Below are 18,770 nucleotides of genomic sequence, written 5' to 3'. Positions count from 1 at the left end.
AGACAAAAAAATTGCCCAGTTTTGTCTCTCATGGCTAAAGACAAGAAGTCAACCAAACCTCATGGCAAAAGATGGAAAAATTACCTTCTAAGCTAAACTCATGCCCATCTCTTAAGGAAATCAACAAAACCTCATGGCTAAAGACAAGAAAATTGCCCAGTTTTGTCTCTCATGGCTAAAGACAAGAAGTCAACCAAACCTCATGGCAAAAGATGGAAAAATTGCCCGGTGTGGGAATCAAACTCACAGTTTTCAGATTATTAAATTCTTAGGCCGACCAGATCACTGCAGAGTTAAGCAGCTGGAGTTGGAGTTGTTCTTTGTGGATGAAAAAAGAAAATCATTACCCCACAGCTTTAAGCCATTCATTTGGTCCAATTGCCTTCTAAGCTAAACTCATGCCCATCTCTTAAGGAAATCAACAAAACCTCATGGCTAAAGCCAAGAAAAATTGCCCCGTGTGAGGATTGAACTCACGACCTTCAGATTATGAGACTGACGCGCTACCTACTGCGCTAACGAGGCAAGTGGCATGGTGGTATGATCCAGTGCCAAGCTGATAATTCAAAAGAATACAAATTTTAGATCACTTTTTTACTTTTTTTTTCCTCATACAAAAAAACTGTGGCAGAAGCAGGTCCCATATGGTCTAGCGGTTAGGATTCCTGGTTTTCACCCAGGCGGCCCGGGTTCGACTCCCGGTATGGGAATGTGTTTTTTTTATAAACTTGCAGGCAAGTTCAAAGGAGGGTGAGGTCATTTGAAAGTGAAGCGGACGGAGTTCTAGTTGGTCTTTGTGGGTGAAAAGAAAGAAAGCGGAACACATCTGTTGTTAGCCATTTATTATATCCATTTTCTCAAGATCCCACTTGGCTTCAAAGCTTAACTCATCCCCATCTCCACTTTCTAACTCTATGATGCTAAGGAAGTCAACCAAACCTCATGGCAAAAGATGGAAAAATTGCCTGGTGTGAGGATTAAACTCACAGTTTTCAGATTATTAAATTCATTGGCCGACCAGATCACTGCAGAGTTAAGCAGCTGGAGTTGGAGTTGTACTTTGTGGATGGAAAAAGAAAATCATTACCCCACAGCTTTAAGCCATTCATTTGGTCCACTTGCCTTCTAAGCTAAACTCATGCCCATCTCTTAAGGAATTCAGTAAAACCTCATGGCTAAAGACAAGAAAATTGCCCAGTTGTGTCTCTCATGGATAAGGACAAGAAGTCAACCAAACCTCATGGCAAAAGATGGAAAAATTGCCCAAAGTGAGGATCAAACTCACAGTTTTCAGATTATTAAATTCATAGGCCGACCAGATCACTGCAGAGTTAAGCAGCTAGAGTTGGAGTTGTTCTTTGTGGATGAAAAAAGAAAATCCTTACCCGACAGCTTTAAGCCATTCATTTGGTCCACTTGCCTTCTAAGCTAAACTCATGCCCATCTCTTAAGGAAATCAACAAAACCTCATGGCTAAAGCCAAGAAAAATTGCCCTGTGTGAGGATCGAACTCACGACCTTCAGATTAAGAGACTGAAGCGCTACCTACTGCGCTAACGAGGCAAGTGGCATGGTGGTATGATCCAGTGCCAAGTGGATAATTCAAAAGAATACAAATTTTAGATCACTTTTTTACTTTTTTTTTTCCTCATACAAAAAAACTGTGGCAGAAGCAGGTCCCATATGGTCTAGCGGTTAGGATTCCTGGTTTTCACCCAGGCGGCCCGGGTTCGACTCCCGGTATGGGAATGTGTTTTTTTTATAAACTTGCAGGCAAGTTCAAAGGAGGGTGAGGTCATTTGAAAGTGAAGCGGACGGCGTTCTAGTTGGTCTTTGTGGGTGAAAAGAAAGAAATCGGAACACATCTGTTGTTAGCCATTTATTATATCCATTTTCTCAAGATCCCACTTGGCTTCAAAGCTAAACTCATCCTCATCTCCACTTTCTAACTCTATGATGCTAAAGAAGGCAACCAAACCTCATGGCAAAAGATGGAAAAATTGCCTGGTGTGAGGATTAAACTCACAGTTTTCAGATTATTAAATTCATAGGCCGACCAGATCACTGCAGAGTTAAGCAGCTGGAGTTGGAGTTGTACTTTGTGGATGGAAAAAGAAAATCATTACCCCACAGCTTTAAGCCATTCATTTGGTCCACTTGCCTTCTAAGCTAAACTCATGCCCATCTCTTAAGGAATTCAGCAAAACCTCATGGCTAAAGACAAGAAAATTGCCCAGTTGTGTCTCTCATGGCTAAAGACAAGAAGTCAACCAAACCTCATGGCAAAAGATGGAAAAATTACCTTCTAAGCTAAACTCATGCCCATCTCTTAAGGAAATCAACAAAACCTCATGGCTAAAGACCAGAAAATTGCCCAGTTTTGTCTCTCATGGCTAAAGACAAGAAGTCAACCAAACCTCATGGCAAAAGATGGAAAAATTGCCCGGTGTGGGAATCAAACTCACAGTTTTCAGATTATTAAATTCATAGGCCGACCAGATCACTGCAGAGTTAAGCAGCTGGAGTTGGAGTTGTTCTTTGTGGATGAAAAAAGAAAATCATTACCCCACAGCTTTAAGCCATTCATTTGGTCCACTTGCCTTCTAAGCTAAACTCATGCCCATCTCTTAAAGAAATCAACAAAACCTCATGGCTAAAGCCAAGAAAAATTGCCCCGTGTGAGGATCGAACTCACGACCTTCAGATTATGAGACTGACACGCTACCTACTGCGCTAACGAGGCAAGTGGCATGGTGGTTTGATCCAGTGCCAAGCGGATAATTCAAAAGAATACAAATTTTAGATCACTTTTTTACTTTTTTTTTTCCTCATACAAAAAAACTGTGGCAGAAGCAGGTCCCATATGGTCTAGCGGTTAGGATTCCTGGTTTTCACCCAGGCGGCCCGGGTTCGACTCCCGGTATCGGAATGTGTTTTTTTTATAAACTTGCAGAAAAGTTCAAAGGAGGGTGAGGTCATTGGAAAGTGAAGCGGATGGAGTTGTAGTTGGTCTTTGTGGGTGAAAAGAAAGAAATCGGAACACATCTGTTGTTAGCCATTTATTATATCCATTTTCTCAAGATCCCACTTGGCTTCAAAGCTAAACTCATCCCCATCTCCACTTTCTAACTCTATGATGCTAAGGAAGTCAACCAAACCTCATGGTAAAAAATGGAAAAATTGCCTGGTGTGAGGATTAAACTCACAGTTTTCAGATTATTAAATTCATAGGCCGACCAGATCACTGCAGAGTTAAGCAGCTGGAGTTGGAGTTGTACTTTGTGGATGGAAAAAGAAAATCATTACCCCACAGCTTTAAGCCATTCATTTGGTCCACTTGCCTTCTAAGCTAAACTCATGCCCATCTCTTAAGGAATTCAGCAAAACCTCATGGCTAAAGACAAAAAAATTGCCCAGTTTTGTCTCTCATGGCTAAAGACAAGAAGTCAACCAAACCTCATGGCAAAAGATGGAAAAATTACCTTCTAAGCTAAACTCATGCCCATCTCTTAAGGAAATCAACAAAACCTCATGGCTAAAGACAAGAAAATTGCCCAGTTTTGTCTCTCATGGCTAAAGACAAGAAGTCAACCAAACCTCATGGCAAAAGATGGAAAAATTGCCCGGTGTGGGAATCAAACTCACAGTTTTCAGATTATTAAATTCATAGGCCGACCAGATCACTGCAGAGTTAAGCAGCTGGAGTTGGAGTTGTTCTTTGTGGATGAAAAAAGAAAATCATTACCCCACAGCTTTAAGCCATTCATTTGGTCCAATTGCCTTCTAAGCTAAACTCATGCCCATCTCTTAAGGAAATCAACAAAACCTCATGGCTAAAGCCAAGAAAAATTGCCCCGTGTGAGGATTGAACTCACGACCTTCAGATTATGAGACTGACGCGCTACCTACTGCGCTAACGAGGCAAGTGGCATGGTGGCATGATCCAGTGCCAAGCTGATAATTCAAAAGAATACAAATTTTAGATCTCTTTTTTACTTTTTTTTTCCTCATACAAAAAAACTGTGGCAGAAGCAGGTCCCATATGGTCTAGCGGTTAGGATTCCTGGTTTTCACCCAGGCGGCCCGGGTTCGACTCCCGGTATGGGAATGTGTTTTTTTTATAAACTTGCAGGCAAGTTCAAAGGAGGGTGAGGTCATTTGAAAGTGAAGCGGACGGAGTTCTAGTTGGTCTTTGTGGGTGAAAAGAAAGAAAGCGGAACACATCTGTTGTTAGCCATTTATTATATCCATTTTCTCAAGATCCCACTTGGCTTCAAAGCTTAACTCATCCCCATCTCCACTTTCTAACTCTATGATGCTAAGGAAGTCAACCAAACCTCATGGCAAAAGATGGAAAAATTGCCTGGTGTGAGGATTAAACTCACAGTTTTCAGATTATTAAATTCATTGGCCGACCAGATCACTGCAGAGTTAAGCAGCTGGAGTTGGAGTTGTACTTTGTGGATGGAAAAAGAAAATCATTACCCCACAGCTTTAAGCCATTCATTTGGTCCACTTGCCTTCTAAGCTAAACTCATGCCCATCTCTTAAGGAATTCAGTAAAACCTCATGGCTAAAGACAAGAAAATTGCCCAGTTGTGTCTCTCATGGATAAGGACAAGAAGTCAACCAAACCTCATGGCAAAAGATGGAAAAATTGCCCAAAGTGAGGATCAAACTCACAGTTTTCAGATTATTAAATTCATAGGCCGACCAGATCACTGCAGAGTTAAGCAGCTAGAGTTGGAGTTGTTCTTTGTGGATGAAAAAAGAAAATCCTTACCCGACAGCTTTAAGCCATTCATTTGGTCCACTTGCCTTCTAAGCTAAACTCATGCCCATCTCTTAAGGAAATCAACAAAACCTCATGGCTAAAGCCAAGAAAAATTGCCCTGTGTGAGGATCGAACTCACGACCTTCAGATTAAGAGACTGAAGCGCTACCTACTGCGCTAACGAGGCAAGTGGCATGGTGGTATGATCCAGTGCCAAGTGGATAATTCAAAAGAATACAAATTTTAGATCACTTTTTTACTTTTTTTTTCCTCATACAAAAAAACTGTGGCAGAAGCAGGTCCCATATGGTCTAGCGGTTAGGATTCCTGGTTTTCACCCAGGCGGCCCGGGTTCGACTCCCGGTATGGGAATGTGTTTTTTTTATAAACTTGCAGGCAAGTTCAAAGGAGGGTGAGGTCATTTGAAAGTGAAGCGGACGGCGTTCTAGTTGGTCTTTGTGGGTGAAAAGAAAGAAATCGGAACACATCTGTTGTTAGCCATTTATTATATCCATTTTCTCAAGATCCCACTTGGCTTCAAAGCTAAACTCATCCCCATCTCCACTTTCTAACTCTATGATGCTAAAGAAGGCAACCAAACCTCATGGCAAAAGATGGAAAAATTGCCTGGTGTGAGGATTAAACTCACAGTTTTCAGATTATTAAATTCATAGGCCGACCAGATCACTGCAGAGTTAAGCAGCTGGAGTTGGAGTTGTACTTTGTGGATGGAAAAAGAAAATCATTACCCCACAGCTTTAAGCCATTCATTTGGTCCACTTGCCTTCTAAGCTAAACTCATGCCCATCTCTTAAGGAATTCAGCAAAACCTCATGGCTAAAGACAAGAAAATTGCCCAGTTGTGTCTCTCATGGCTAAAGACAAGAAGTCAACCAAACCTCATGGCAAAAGATGGAAAAATTACCTTCTAAGCTAAACTCATGCCCATCTCTTAAGGAAATCAACAAAACCTCATGGCTAAAGACCAGAAAATTGCCCAGTTTTGTCTCTCATGGCTAAAGACAAGAAGTCAACCAAACCTCATGGCAAAAGATGGAAAAATTGCCCAAAGTGAGGATCAAACTCACAGTTTTCAGATTATTATATTCATAGGCTGACCAGATCACTGCAGAGTTAAGCAGCTGGAGTTGGAGTTGTTCTTTGTGGATGAAAAAAGAAAATCCTTACCCCACAGCTTTAAGCCATTCATTTGGTCCACTTGCCTTCTAAGCTAAACTCATGCCCATCTCTTAAGGAAATCAACAAAACCTCATGGCTAAAGCCAAGAAAAATTGCCCCCTGTGAGGATCGAACTCACAACCATCAGATTATGAAACTGACGCGCTACCTACTGCACTAACGAGGCAAGTGGCATGGTGATATGATCCAGTGCCAAGCGGATAATTCAAAAGAATACAAATTTTAGATCACTTTTTTACTTTTTTTTTTCCTCATACAAAAAAAATGTGGCAGAAGCAGGTCCCATATGGTCTAGCGGTTAGGATTCCTGGTTTTCAACCAGGCGGCCCGGGTTCGACTCCCGGTATGGGAATGTGTTTTTTTTATAAACTTGCAGGCAAGTTCAAAGGAGGGTGAGGTCATTTGAAAGTGAAGCGGACGGAGTTCTAGTTGGTCTTTGTGGGTGAAAAGAAAGAAATCGGAACACATCTGTTGTTAGCCATTTATTATATCCATTTTCTCAAGATCCCACTTGGCTTCAAAGCTAAACTCATCCCCATCTCCACTTTCTAACTCTATGATGCTAAAGAAGGCAACCAAACCTCATGGCAAAAGATGGAAAAATTGCCTGGTGTGAGGATTAAACTCACAGTTTTCACATTATTAAATTCATAGGCCGACCAGATCACTGCAGAGTTAAGCAGCTGGAGTTGGAGTTGTACTTTGTGGATGGAAAAAGAAAATCATTACCCCACAGCTTTAAGCCATTCATTTGGTCCACTTGCCTTCTAAGCTAAACTCATGCCCATCTCTTAAGGAATTCAGCAAAACCTCATGGCTAAAGACAAGAAAATTGCCCAGTTATGTCTCTCATGGCTAAAGACAAGAAGTCAACCAAACCTCATGGCAAAAGATGGAAAAATTACCTTCTAAGCTAAACTCATGCCCATCTCTTAAGGAAATCAACAAAACCTCATGGCTAAAGACCAGAAAATTGCCCAGTTTTGTCTCTCATGGCTAAAGACAAGAAGTCAACCAAACCTCATGGCAAAAGATGGAAAAATTGCCCAAAGTGAGGATCAAACTCACAGTTTTCAGATTATTAAATTCATAGGCCGACCAGATCACTGCAGAGTTAAGCAGCTGGAGTTGGAGTTGTTCTTTGTGGATGAAAAAAGAAAATCCTTACCCCACAGCTTTAAGCCATTCATTTGGTTCACTTGCCTTCTAAGCTAAACTCATGCCCATCTCTTAAGGAAATCAACAAAACCTCATGGCTAAAGCCAAGAAAAATTGTCCCCTGTGAGGATCGAACTCACAACCTTGGAAGTGGAAGAAGTAGGTCCCATACGGTCTAGCGGTTAGGATTCCTGGTTTTCACCCAGGCGGCCAGGGTTCGACTCCCGGTATCGGAATGTGTTTTTTTTATAAACTTGCAGGCAAGTTCAAAGGAGGGTGAGGTCATTGGAAAGTGAAGTGGATGGAGTTGTAGTTGGTCTTTGTGGGTGAAAAGAAAGAAATCGGAACACATCTGTTGTTAGCCATTTATTATATCCATTTTCTCAAGATCCCACTTGGCTTCAAAGCTAAACTCATCCCCATCTCCACTTTCTAACTCTATGATGCTAAGCAAGTCAACCAAACCTCATGGCAAAAGATGGAAAAATTGCCTGGTGTGAGGATTAAACTCACAGTTTTCAGATTATTAAATTCATAGGCCGACCAGATCACTGCAGAGTTAAGCAGCTGGAGTTGGAGTTGTACTTTGTGGATGGAAAAAGAAAATCATTACCCCACAGCTTTAAGCCATTCATTTGGTCCACTTGCCTTCTAAGCTAAACTCATGCCCATCTCTTAAGGAATTCAGCAAAACCTCATGGCTAAAGACAAGAAAATTGCCCAGTTTTGTCTCTCATGGCTAAAGACAAGAAGTCAACCAAACCTCATGGCAAAAGATGGAAAAATTACCTTCTAAGCTAAACTCATGCCCATCTCTTAAGGAAATCAACAAAACCTCATGGCTAAAGACAAGAAAATTGCCCAGTTTTGTCTCTCATGGCTAAAGACAAGAAGTCAACCAAACCTCATGGCAAAAGATGGAAAAATTGCCCGGTGTGGGAATCAAACTCACAGTTTTCAGATTATTAAATTCATAGGCCGACCAGATCACTGCAGAGTTAAGCAGCTGGAGTTGGAGTTGTTCTTTGTGGATGAAAAAAGAAAATCATTACCCCACAGTTTTAAGCCATTCATTTGGTCCACTTGCCTTCTAAGCTAAACTCATGCCCATCTCTTAAGGAATTCAGCAAAACCTCATGGCTAAAGACAAGAAAATTGCCCAGTTGTGTCTCTCATGGCTAAAGACAAGAAGTCAACCAAACCCCATGGCAAAAGATGGAAAAATTACCTTCTAAGCTAAACTCATGCCCATCTCTTAAGGAAATCAACAAAACCTCATGGCTAAAGACAAGAAAATTGCCCAGTTTTGTCTCTCATGGCTAAAGACAAGAAGTCAACCAAACCTCATGGCAAAAGATGGAAAAATTGCCCGGTGTGGGAATCAAACTCACAGTTTTCAGATTATTAAATTCATAGGCCGACCAGATCACTGCAGAGTTAAGCAGCTGGAGTTGGAGTTGTTCTTTGTGGATGAAAAAAGAAAATCATTACCCCACAGCTTTAAGCCATTCATTTGGTCCACTTGCCTTCTAAGCTAAACTCATGCCCATCTCTTAAAGAAATCAACAAAACCTCATGGCTAAAGCCAAGAAAAATTGCCCCGTGTGAGGATCGAACTCACGACCTTCAGATTATGAGACTGACACGCTACCTACTGCGCTAACGAGGCAAATGGCATGGTGGTTTGATCCAGTGCCAAGCGGATAATTCAAAAGAATACAAATTTTAGATCACTTTTTTACTTTTTTTTTCCTCATACAAAAAAACTGTGGCAGAAGCAGGTCCCATATGGTCTAGCGGTTAGGATTCCTGGTTTTCACCCAGGCGGCCCGGGTTCGACTCCCGGTATCGGAATGTGTTTTTTTTATAAACTTGCAGAAAAGTTCAAAGGAGGGTGAGGTAATTGGAAAGTGAAGCGGATGGAGTTGTAGTTGGTCTTTGTGGGTGAAAAGAAAGAAATCGGAACACATCTGTTGTTAGCCATTTATTATATCCATTTTCTCAAGATCCCACTTGGCTTCAAAGCTAAACTCATCCCCATCTCCACTTTCTAACTCTATGATGCTAAGGAAGTCAACCAAACCTCATGGTAAAAAATGGAAAAATTGCCTGGTGTGAGGATTAAACTCACAGTTTTCAGATTATTAAATTCATAGGCCGACCAGATCACTGCAGAGTTAAGCAGCTGGAGTTGGAGTTGTACTTTGTGGATGGAAAAAGAAAATCATTACCCCACAGCTTTAAGCCATTCATTTGGTCCACTTGCCTTCTAAGCTAAACTCATGCCCATCTCTTAAGGAATTCAGCAAAACCTCATGGCTAAAGACAAAAAAATTGCCCAGTTTTGTCTCTCATGGCTAAAGACAAGAAGTCAACCAAACCTCATGGCAAAAGATGGAAAAATTACCTTCTAAGCTAAACTCATGCCCATCTCTTAAGGAAATCAACAAAACCTCATGGCTAAAGACAAGAAAATTGCCCAGTTTTGTCTCTCATGGCTAAAGACAAGAAGTCAACCAAACCTCATGGCAAAAGATGGAAAAATTGCCCGGTGTGGGAATCAAACTCACAGTTTTCAGATTATTAAATTCATAGGCCGACCAGATCACTGCAGAGTTAAGCAGCTGGAGTTTGAGTTGTTCTTTGTGGATGAAAAAAGAAAATCATTACCCCACAGCTTTAAGCCATTCATTTGGTCCAATTGCCTTCTAAGCTAAACTCATGCCCATCTCTTAAGGAAATCAACAAAACCTCATGGCTAAAGCCAAGAAAAATTGCCCCGTGTGAGGATTGAACTCACGACCTTCAGATTATGATACTGACGCACTACCTACTGCGCTAACGAGGCAAGTGGCATGGTGGTATGATCCAGTGCCAAGCGGATAATTCAAAAGAATACAAATTTTAGATCACTTTTTTACTTTTTTTTTTCCTCATACAAAAAAACTGTTGCAGAAGCAGGTCCCATATTGTCTAGCGGTTAGGATTCCTGGTTTTCACCCAGGCGGCCCGGGTTTGACTCCCGGTATGGGAATGTGTTTTTTTTATAAACTTGCAGGCAAGTTCAAAGGAGGGTGAGGTCATTTGAAAGTGAAGCGGATGGAGTTCTAGTTGGTCTTTGTGGGTGAAAAGAAAGAAATCGGAACACATCTGTTGTTAGCCATTTATTATATCGATTTTCTCAAGATCCCACTTGGCTTCAAAGCTAAACTCATCCCCATCTCCACTTTCTAACTCTATGATGCTAAGCAAGTCAACCAAACCTCATGGCAAAAGATGGAAAAATTGCCTGGTGTGAGGATTAAACTCACAGTTTTCAGATTATTAAATTCATAGGCCGACCAGATCACTGCAGAGTTAAGCAGCTGGAGTTGGAGTTGTACTTTGTGGATGGAAAAAGAAAATCATTACCCCACAGCTTTAAGCCATTCATTTGGTCCACTTGCCTTCTAAGCTAAACTCATGCCCATCTCTTAAGGAATTCAGCAAAACCTCATGGCTAAAGACAAGAAAATTGCCCAGTTTTGTCTCTCATGGCTAAAGACAAGAAGTCAACCAAACCTCATGGCAAAAGATGGAAAAATTACCTTCTAAGCTAAACTCATGCCCATCTCTTAAGGAAATCAACAAAACCTCATGGCTAAAGACAAGAAAATTGCCCAGTTTTGTCTCTCATGGCTAAAGACAAGAAGTCAACCAAACCTCATGGCAAAAGATGGAAAAATTGCCCGGTGTGGGAATCAAACTCACAGTTTTCAGATTATTAAATTCATAGGCCGACCAGATCACTGCAGAGTTAAGCAGCTGGAGTTGGAGTTGTTCTTTGTGGATGAAAAAAGAAAATCATTACCCCACAGTTTTAAGCCATTCATTTGGTCCACTTGCCTTCTAAGCTAAACTCATGCCCATCTCTTAAGGAATTCAGCAAAACCTCATGGCTAAAGACAAGAAAATTGCCCAGTTGTGTCTCTCATGGCTAAAGACAAGAAGTCAACCAAACCCCATGGCAAAAGATGGAAAAATTACCTTCTAAGCTAAACTCATGCCCATCTCTTAAGGAAATCAACAAAACCTCATGGCTAAAGACAAGAAAATTGCCCAGTTTTGTCTCTCATGGCTAAAGACAAGAAGTCAACCAAACCTCATGGCAAAAGATGGAAAAATTGCCCGGTGTGGGAATCAAACTCACAGTTTTCAGATTATTAAATTCATAGGCCGACCAGATCACTGCAGAGTTAAGCAGCTGGAGTTGGAGTTGTTCTTTGTGGATGAAAAAAGAAAATCATTACCCCACAGCTTTAAGCCATTCATTTGGTCCACTTGCCTTCTAAGCTAAACTCATGCCCATCTCTTAAAGAAATCAACAAAACCTCATGGCTAAAGCCAAGAAAAATTGCCCCGTGTGAGGATCGAACTCACGACCTTCAGATTATGAGACTGACACGCTACCTACTGCGCTAACGAGGCAAATGGCATGGTGGTTTGATCCAGTGCCAAGCGGATAATTCAAAAGAATACAAATTTTAGATCACTTTTTTACTTTTTTTTTCCTCATACAAAAAAACTGTGGCAGAAGCAGGTCCCATATGGTCTAGCGGTTAGGATTCCTGGTTTTCACCCAGGCGGCCCGGGTTCGACTCCCGGTATCGGAATGTGTTTTTTTTATAAACTTGCAGAAAAGTTCAAAGGAGGGTGAGGTAATTGGAAAGTGAAGCGGATGGAGTTGTAGTTGGTCTTTGTGGGTGAAAAGAAAGAAATCGGAACACATCTGTTGTTAGCCATTTATTATATCCATTTTCTCAAGATCCCACTTGGCTTCAAAGCTAAACTCATCCCCATCTCCACTTTCTAACTCTATGATGCTAAGGAAGTCAACCAAACCTCATGGTAAAAAATGGAAAAATTGCCTGGTGTGAGGATTAAACTCACAGTTTTCAGATTATTAAATTCATAGGCCGACCAGATCACTGCAGAGTTAAGCAGCTGGAGTTGGAGTTGTACTTTGTGGATGGAAAAAGAAAATCATTACCCCACAGCTTTAAGCCATTCATTTGGTCCACTTGCCTTCTAAGCTAAACTCATGCCCATCTCTTAAGGAATTCAGCAAAACCTCATGGCTAAAGACAAAAAAATTGCCCAGTTTTGTCTCTCATGGCTAAAGACAAGAAGTCAACCAAACCTCATGGCAAAAGATGGAAAAATTACCTTCTAAGCTAAACTCATGCCCATCTCTTAAGGAAATCAACAAAACCTCATGGCTAAAGACAAGAAAATTGCCCAGTTTTGTCTCTCATGGCTAAAGACAAGAAGTCAACCAAACCTCATGGCAAAAGATGGAAAAATTGCCCGGTGTGGGAATCAAACTCACAGTTTTCAGATTATTAAATTCATAGGCCGACCAGATCACTGCAGAGTTAAGCAGCTGGAGTTTGAGTTGTTCTTTGTGGATGAAAAAAGAAAATCATTACCCCACAGCTTTAAGCCATTCATTTGGTCCAATTGCCTTCTAAGCTAAACTCATGCCCATCTCTTAAGGAAATCAACAAAACCTCATGGCTAAAGCCAAGAAAAATTGCCCCGTGTGAGGATTGAACTCACGACCTTCAGATTATGATACTGACGCACTACCTACTGCGCTAACGAGGCAAGTGGCATGGTGGTATGATCCAGTGCCAAGCGGATAATTCAAAAGAATACAAATTTTAGATCACTTTTTTACTTTTTTTTTTCCTCATACAAAAAAACTGTTGCAGAAGCAGGTCCCATATTGTCTAGCGGTTAGGATTCCTGGTTTTCACCCAGGCGGCCCGGGTTTGACTCCCGGTATGGGAATGTGTTTTTTTTATAAACTTGCAGGCAAGTTCAAAGGAGGGTGAGGTCATTTGAAAGTGAAGCGGATGGAGTTCTAGTTGGTCTTTGTGGGTGAAAAGAAAGAAATCGGAACACATCTGTTGTTAGCCATTTATTATATCGATTTTCTCAAGATCCCACTTGGCTTCAAAGCTAAACTCATCCCCATCTCCACTTTCTAACTCTATGATGCTAAGGAAGTCAACCAAACCTCATGGCAAAAGATGGAAAAATTGCCTGGTGTGAGGATTAAACTCACAGTTTTCAGATTATTAAATTCATAGGCCAACCAGATCACTGCAGAGTTAAGCAGCTGGAGTTGGAGTTGTACTTTGTGGATGAAAAAAGAAAATCATTACCCCACAGCTTTAAGCCATTCATTTGGTCCACTTGCCTTCTAAGCTAAACTCATGCCCATCTCTTAAGGAATTCAGCAAAACCTCATGGCTAAAGACAAGAAAATTGCCCAGTTATGTCTCTCATGGCTAAAGACAAGAAGTCAACCAAACCTCATGGCAAAAGATGGAAAAATTACCTTCTAAGCTAAACTCATGCCCATCTCTTAAGGAAATCAACAAAACCTCATGGCTAAAGACCAGAAAATTGCCCAGTTTTGTCTCTCATGGCTAAAGACAAGAAGTCAACCAAACCTCATGGCAAAAGATGGAAAAATTGCCCAAAGTGAGGATCAAACTCACAGTTTTCAGATTATTAAATTCATAGGCCGACCAGATCACTGCAGAGTTAAGCAGCTGGAGTTGGAGTTGTTCTTTGTGGATGAAAAAAGAAAATCCTTACCCCACAGCTTTAAGCCATTCATTTGGTTCACTTGCCTTCTAAGCTAAACTCATGCCCATCTCTTAAGGAAATCAACAAAACCTCATGGCTAAAGCCAAGAAAAATTGTCCCCTGTGAGGATCGAACTCACAACCTTGGAAGTGGAAGAAGTAGGTCCCATATGGTCTAGCGGTTAGGATTCCTGGTTTTCACCCAGGCGGCCAGGGTTCGACTCCCGGTATCGGAATGTGTTTTTTTTATAAACTTGCAGGCAAGTTCAAAGGAGGGTGAGGTCATTGGAAAGTGAAGTGGATGGAGTTGTAGTTGGTCTTTGTGGGTGAAAAGAAAGAAATCGGAACACATCTGTTGTTAGCCATTTATTATATCCATTTTCTCAAGATCCCACTTGGCTTCAAAGCTAAACTCATCCCCATCTCCACTTTCTAACTCTATGATGCTAAGCAAGTCAACCAAACCTCATGGCAAAAGATGGAAAAATTGCCTGGTGTGAGGATTAAACTCACAGTTTTCAGATTATTAAATTCATAGGCCGACCAGATCACTGCAGAGTTAAGCAGCTGGAGTTGGAGTTGTACTTTGTGGATGGAAAAAGAAAATCATTACCCCACAGCTTTAAGCCATTCATTTGGTCCACTTGCCTTCTAAGCTAAACTCATGCCCATCTCTTAAGGAATTCAGCAAAACCTCATGGCTAAAGACAAGAAAATTGCCCAGTTTTGTCTCTCATGGCTAAAGACAAGAAGTCAACCAAACCTCATGGCAAAAGATGGAAAAATTACCTTCTAAGCTAAACTCATGCCCATCTCTTAAGGAAATCAACAAAACCTCATGGCTAAAGACAAGAAAATTGCCCAGTTTTGTCTCTCATGGCTAAAGACAAGAAGTCAACCAAACCTCATGGCAAAAGATGGAAAAATTGCCCGGTGTGGGAATCAAACTCACAGTTTTCAGATTATTAAATTCATAGGCCGACCAGATCACTGCAGAGTTAAGCAGCTGGAGTTTGAGTTGTTCTTTGTGGATGAAAAAAGAAAATCATTACCCCACAGTTTTAAGCCATTCATTTGGTCCACTTGCCTTCTAAGCTAAACTCATGCCCATCTCTTAAGGAATTCAGCAAAACCTCATGGCTAAAGACAAGAAAATTGCCCAGTTGTGTCTCTCATGGCTAAAGACAAGAAGTCAACCAAACCCCATGGCAAAAGATGGAAAAATTACCTTCTAAGCTAAACTCATGCCCATCTCTTAAGGAAATCAACAAAACCTCATGGCTAAAGACAAGAAAATTGCCCAGTTTTGTCTCTCATGGCTAAAGACAAGAAGTCAACCAAACCTCATGGCAAAAGATGGAAAAATTGCCCGGTGTGGGAATCAAACTCACAGTTTTCAGATTATTAAATTCATAGGCCGACCAGATCACTGCAGAGTTAAGCAGCTGGAGTTGGAGTTGTTCTTTGTGGATGAAAAAAGAAAATCATTACCCCACAGCTTTAAGCCATTCATTTGGTCCACTTGCCTTCTAAGCTAAACTCATGCCCATCTCTTAAAGAAATCAACAAAACCTCATGGCTAAAGCCAAGAAAAATTGCCCCGTGTGAGGATCGAACTCACGACCTTCAGATTATGAGACTGACACGCTACCTACTGCGCTAACGAGGCAAATGGCATGGTGGTTTGATCCAGTGCCAAGCGGATAATTCAAAAGAATACAAATTTTAGATCACTTTTTTACTTTTTTTTTTCCTCATACAAAAAAACTGTGGCAGAAGCAGGTCCCATATGGTCTAGCGGTTAGGATTCCTGGTTTTCACCCAGGCGGCCCGGGTTCGACTCCCGGTATCGGAATGTGTTTTTTTTATAAACTTGCAGAAAAGTTCAAAGGAGGGTGAGGTCATTGGAAAGTGAAGCGGATGGAGTTGTAGTTGGTCTTTGTGGGTGAAAAGAAAGAAATCGGAACACATCTGTTGTTAGCCATTTATTATATCCATTTTCTCAAGATCCCACTTGGCTTCAAAGCTAAACTCATCCCCATCTCCACTTTCTAACTCTATGATGCTAAGGAAGTCAACCAAACCTCATGGTAAAAAATGGAAAAATTGCCTGGTGTGAGGATTAAACTCACAGTTTTCAGATTATTAAATTCATAGGCCGACCAGATCACTGCAGAGTTAAGCAGCTGGAGTTGGAGTTGTACTTTGTGGATGGAAAAAGAAAATCATTACCCCACAGCTTTAAGCCATTCATTTGGTCCACTTGCCTTCTAAGCTAAACTCATGCCCATCTCTTAAGGAATTCAGCAAAACCTCATGGCTAAAGACAAAAAAATTGCCCAGTTTTGTCTCTCATGGCTAAAGACAAGAAGTCAACCAAACCTCATGGCAAAAGATGGAAAAATTACCTTCTAAGCTAAACTCATGCCCATCTCTTAAGGAAATCAACAAAACCTCATGGCTAAAGACAAGAAAATTGCCCAGTTTTGTCTCTCATGGCTAAAGACAAGAAGTCAACCAAACCTCAAGGCAAAAGATGGAAAAATTGCCCGGTGTGGGAATCAAACTCACAGTTTTCAGATTATTAAATTCATAGGCCGACCAGATCACTGCAGAGTTAAGCAGCTGGAGTTTGAGTTGTTCTTTGTGGATGAAAAAAGAAAATCATTACCCCACAGCTTTAAGCCATTCATTTGGTCCAATTGCCTTCTAAGCTAAACTCATGCCCATCTCTTAAGGAAATCAACAAAACCTCATGGCTAAAGCCAAGAAAAATTGCCCCGTGTGAGGATTGAACTCACGACCTTCAGATTATGATACTGACGCACTACCTACTGCGCTAACGAGGCAAGTGGCATGGTGGTATGATCCAGTGCCAAGCGGATAATTCAAAAGAATACAAATTTTAGATCACTTTTTTACTTTTTTTTTTCCTCATACAAAAAAACTGTTGCAGAAGCAGGTCCCATATTGTCTAGCGGTTAGGATTCCTGGTTTTCACCCAGGCGGCCCGGGTTTGACTCCCGGTATGGGAATGTGTTTTTTTTATAAACTTGCAGGCAAGTTCAAAGGAGGGTGAGGTCATTTGAAAGTGAAGCGGATGGAGTTCTAGTTGGTCTTTGTGGGTGAAAAGAAAGAAATCGGAACACATCTGTTGTTAGCCATTTATTATATCGATTTTCTCAAGATCCCACTTGGCTTCAAAGCTAAACTCATCCCCATCTCCACTTTCTAACTCTATGATGCTAAGGAAGTCAACCAAACCTCATGGCAAAAGATGGAAAAATTGCCTGGTGTGAGGATTAAACTCACAGTTTTCAGATTATTAAATTCATAGGCCAACCAGATCACTGCAGAGTTAAGCAGCTGGAGTTGGAGTTGTACTTTGTGGATGAAAAAAGAAAATCATTACCCCACAGCTTTAAGCCATTCATTTGGTCCACTTGCCTTCTAAGCTAAACTCATGCCCATCTCTTAAGGAATTCAGCAAAACCTCATGGCTAAAGACAAGAAAATTGCCCAGTTTTGTCTCTCATGGCTAAAGACAAGAAGTCAACCAAACCTCATGGCAAAAGATGGAAAAATTACCTTCTAAGCTAAACTCATGCCCATCTCTTAAGGAAATCAACAAAACCTCATGGCTAAAGACAAGAAAATTGCCCAGTTTTGTCTCTCATGGCTAAAGACAAGAAGTCAACCAAACCTCATGGCAAAAGATGGAAAAATTGCCCGGTGTGGGAATCAAACTCACAGTTTTCAGATTATTAAATTCATAGGCCGACCAGATCACTGCAGAGTTAAGCAGCTGGAGTTGGAGTTGTTCTTTGTGGATGAAAAAAGAAAATCATTACCCCACAGCTTTAAGCCATTCATTTGGTCCACTTGCCTTCTAAGCTAAACTCATGCTCATCTCTTAAGGAAATCAACAAAACCTCATGGCTAAAGCCAAGAAAAATTGCCCCGTGTGAGGATTGAACTCACAACCTTCAGATTATGAGACTGACTCGCTACCTACTGCGCTAACGAGGCAAGTGGCATGTTGGTATGATCCAGTGCCAAGCTGATAATTCAAAAGAATACAAATTTTAGATCACTTTTTCACTTTTTTTTTTTCCTCAAACAAAAAAACAGTGGCAGAGGTAGGTCCCATATGGTCTAGCGGTTAGGATTCCTGGTTTTCACCCAGGCGGCCCGGATTCGACTCCCGGTATCGGAATGTGTTTTTTTTTTATAAACTTGCAGGCAAGTTCAAAGGAGGGTGAGGTCATTGGAAAGTGAAGCGGATGGAGTTGTAGTTGGTCTTTGTGGGTGAAAAGAAAGAAATCGGAACACATCTGTTGTTAGCCATTTATTATATCCATTTTCTCAAGATCCCACTTGGCTTCAAAGCTAAACTCATCCCCATCTCCACTTTCTAACTCTATGATGCTAAGGAAGTCAACCAAACCTCATGGCAAAAGATGGAAAAATTGCCTGGTGTGAGGATTAAACTCACAGTTTTCAGATTATTAAATTCATAGGCCGACCAGATCACTGCAGAGTTAAGCAGCTGGAGTTGGAGTTGTACTTTGTGGATGGAAAAAGAAAATCATTACCCCACAGCTTTAAGCCATTCATTTGGTCCACTTGCCTTTTAAGCTAAACTCATGCCCATCTCTTAAGGAATTCAGCGAAACCTCATGGCTAAAGACAAGAAAATTGCCCAGTTTTGTCTCTCATGGCTAAAGACAAGAAGTCAACCAAACCTCATGGCAAAAGATGGAAAAATTACCTTCTAAGCTAAACTCATGCCCATCTCTTAAGGAAATCAACAAAACCTCATGGCTAAAGACAAGAAAATTGCCCAGTTTTGTCTCTCATGGCTAAAGACAAGAAGTCAACCAAACCTCATGGCAAAAGATGGAAAAATTGCCCGGTGTGGGAATCAAACTCACAGTTTTCAGATTATTAAATTCATAGGCCGACCAGATCACTGCAGAGTTAAGCAGCTGGAGTTGGAG

The 18,770-nt window shown here is 41.1% G+C and overlaps 15 non-coding genes across 15 annotated transcripts; 9 read left to right on the top strand and 6 right to left on the bottom strand.

Moving 5' to 3' along the window:
* Positions 1–452: 452 nt before the first annotated feature.
* On the bottom strand, positions 453–525 carry TRNAM-CAU (transfer RNA methionine (anticodon CAU)). The gene has a single exon. It is a non-coding gene; the product is annotated as a tRNA-Met (tRNA).
* Positions 526–638: 113 nt separating this feature from the next.
* TRNAE-UUC (transfer RNA glutamic acid (anticodon UUC)) lies at positions 639–710 on the top strand. The gene has a single exon. It is a non-coding gene; the product is annotated as a tRNA-Glu (tRNA).
* A 967-nt stretch (positions 711–1,677) lies between these two features.
* Positions 1,678–1,749, top strand: TRNAE-UUC (transfer RNA glutamic acid (anticodon UUC)). The gene has a single exon. It is a non-coding gene; the product is annotated as a tRNA-Glu (tRNA).
* A 921-nt stretch (positions 1,750–2,670) lies between these two features.
* On the bottom strand, positions 2,671–2,743 carry TRNAM-CAU (transfer RNA methionine (anticodon CAU)). Its single transcript has one exon. It is a non-coding gene; the product is annotated as a tRNA-Met (tRNA).
* Positions 2,744–2,857: 114 nt separating this feature from the next.
* On the top strand, positions 2,858–2,929 carry TRNAE-UUC (transfer RNA glutamic acid (anticodon UUC)). Its single transcript has one exon. It is a non-coding gene; the product is annotated as a tRNA-Glu (tRNA).
* Positions 2,930–3,850: 921 nt separating this feature from the next.
* Positions 3,851–3,923, bottom strand: TRNAM-CAU (transfer RNA methionine (anticodon CAU)). Its single transcript has one exon. It is a non-coding gene; the product is annotated as a tRNA-Met (tRNA).
* Positions 3,924–4,036: 113 nt separating this feature from the next.
* Positions 4,037–4,108, top strand: TRNAE-UUC (transfer RNA glutamic acid (anticodon UUC)). Its single transcript has one exon. It is a non-coding gene; the product is annotated as a tRNA-Glu (tRNA).
* A 966-nt stretch (positions 4,109–5,074) lies between these two features.
* On the top strand, positions 5,075–5,146 carry TRNAE-UUC (transfer RNA glutamic acid (anticodon UUC)). Its single transcript has one exon. It is a non-coding gene; the product is annotated as a tRNA-Glu (tRNA).
* A 1,108-nt stretch (positions 5,147–6,254) lies between these two features.
* TRNAE-UUC (transfer RNA glutamic acid (anticodon UUC)) lies at positions 6,255–6,326 on the top strand. Its single transcript has one exon. It is a non-coding gene; the product is annotated as a tRNA-Glu (tRNA).
* A 2,402-nt stretch (positions 6,327–8,728) lies between these two features.
* TRNAM-CAU (transfer RNA methionine (anticodon CAU)) lies at positions 8,729–8,801 on the bottom strand. Its single transcript has one exon. It is a non-coding gene; the product is annotated as a tRNA-Met (tRNA).
* Positions 8,802–8,914: 113 nt separating this feature from the next.
* TRNAE-UUC (transfer RNA glutamic acid (anticodon UUC)) lies at positions 8,915–8,986 on the top strand. Its single transcript has one exon. It is a non-coding gene; the product is annotated as a tRNA-Glu (tRNA).
* A 2,540-nt stretch (positions 8,987–11,526) lies between these two features.
* TRNAM-CAU (transfer RNA methionine (anticodon CAU)) lies at positions 11,527–11,599 on the bottom strand. Its single transcript has one exon. It is a non-coding gene; the product is annotated as a tRNA-Met (tRNA).
* Positions 11,600–11,712: 113 nt separating this feature from the next.
* On the top strand, positions 11,713–11,784 carry TRNAE-UUC (transfer RNA glutamic acid (anticodon UUC)). Its single transcript has one exon. It is a non-coding gene; the product is annotated as a tRNA-Glu (tRNA).
* Positions 11,785–15,366: 3,582 nt separating this feature from the next.
* Positions 15,367–15,439, bottom strand: TRNAM-CAU (transfer RNA methionine (anticodon CAU)). Its single transcript has one exon. It is a non-coding gene; the product is annotated as a tRNA-Met (tRNA).
* Positions 15,440–15,553: 114 nt separating this feature from the next.
* Positions 15,554–15,625, top strand: TRNAE-UUC (transfer RNA glutamic acid (anticodon UUC)). Its single transcript has one exon. It is a non-coding gene; the product is annotated as a tRNA-Glu (tRNA).
* The last annotated feature ends 3,145 nt before the right edge of the window (positions 15,626–18,770 follow it).

Source organism: Hyla sarda, chromosome 4 (genome assembly GCF_029499605.1).
Source record: "Hyla sarda isolate aHylSar1 chromosome 4, aHylSar1.hap1, whole genome shotgun sequence".
Lineage (NCBI taxonomy): Eukaryota > Metazoa > Chordata > Amphibia > Anura > Hylidae > Hyla > Hyla sarda.
The sequence above is the reverse complement of the archived record's forward strand: the minus strand, read 5'-3'. Positions and strand labels throughout refer to the sequence as shown.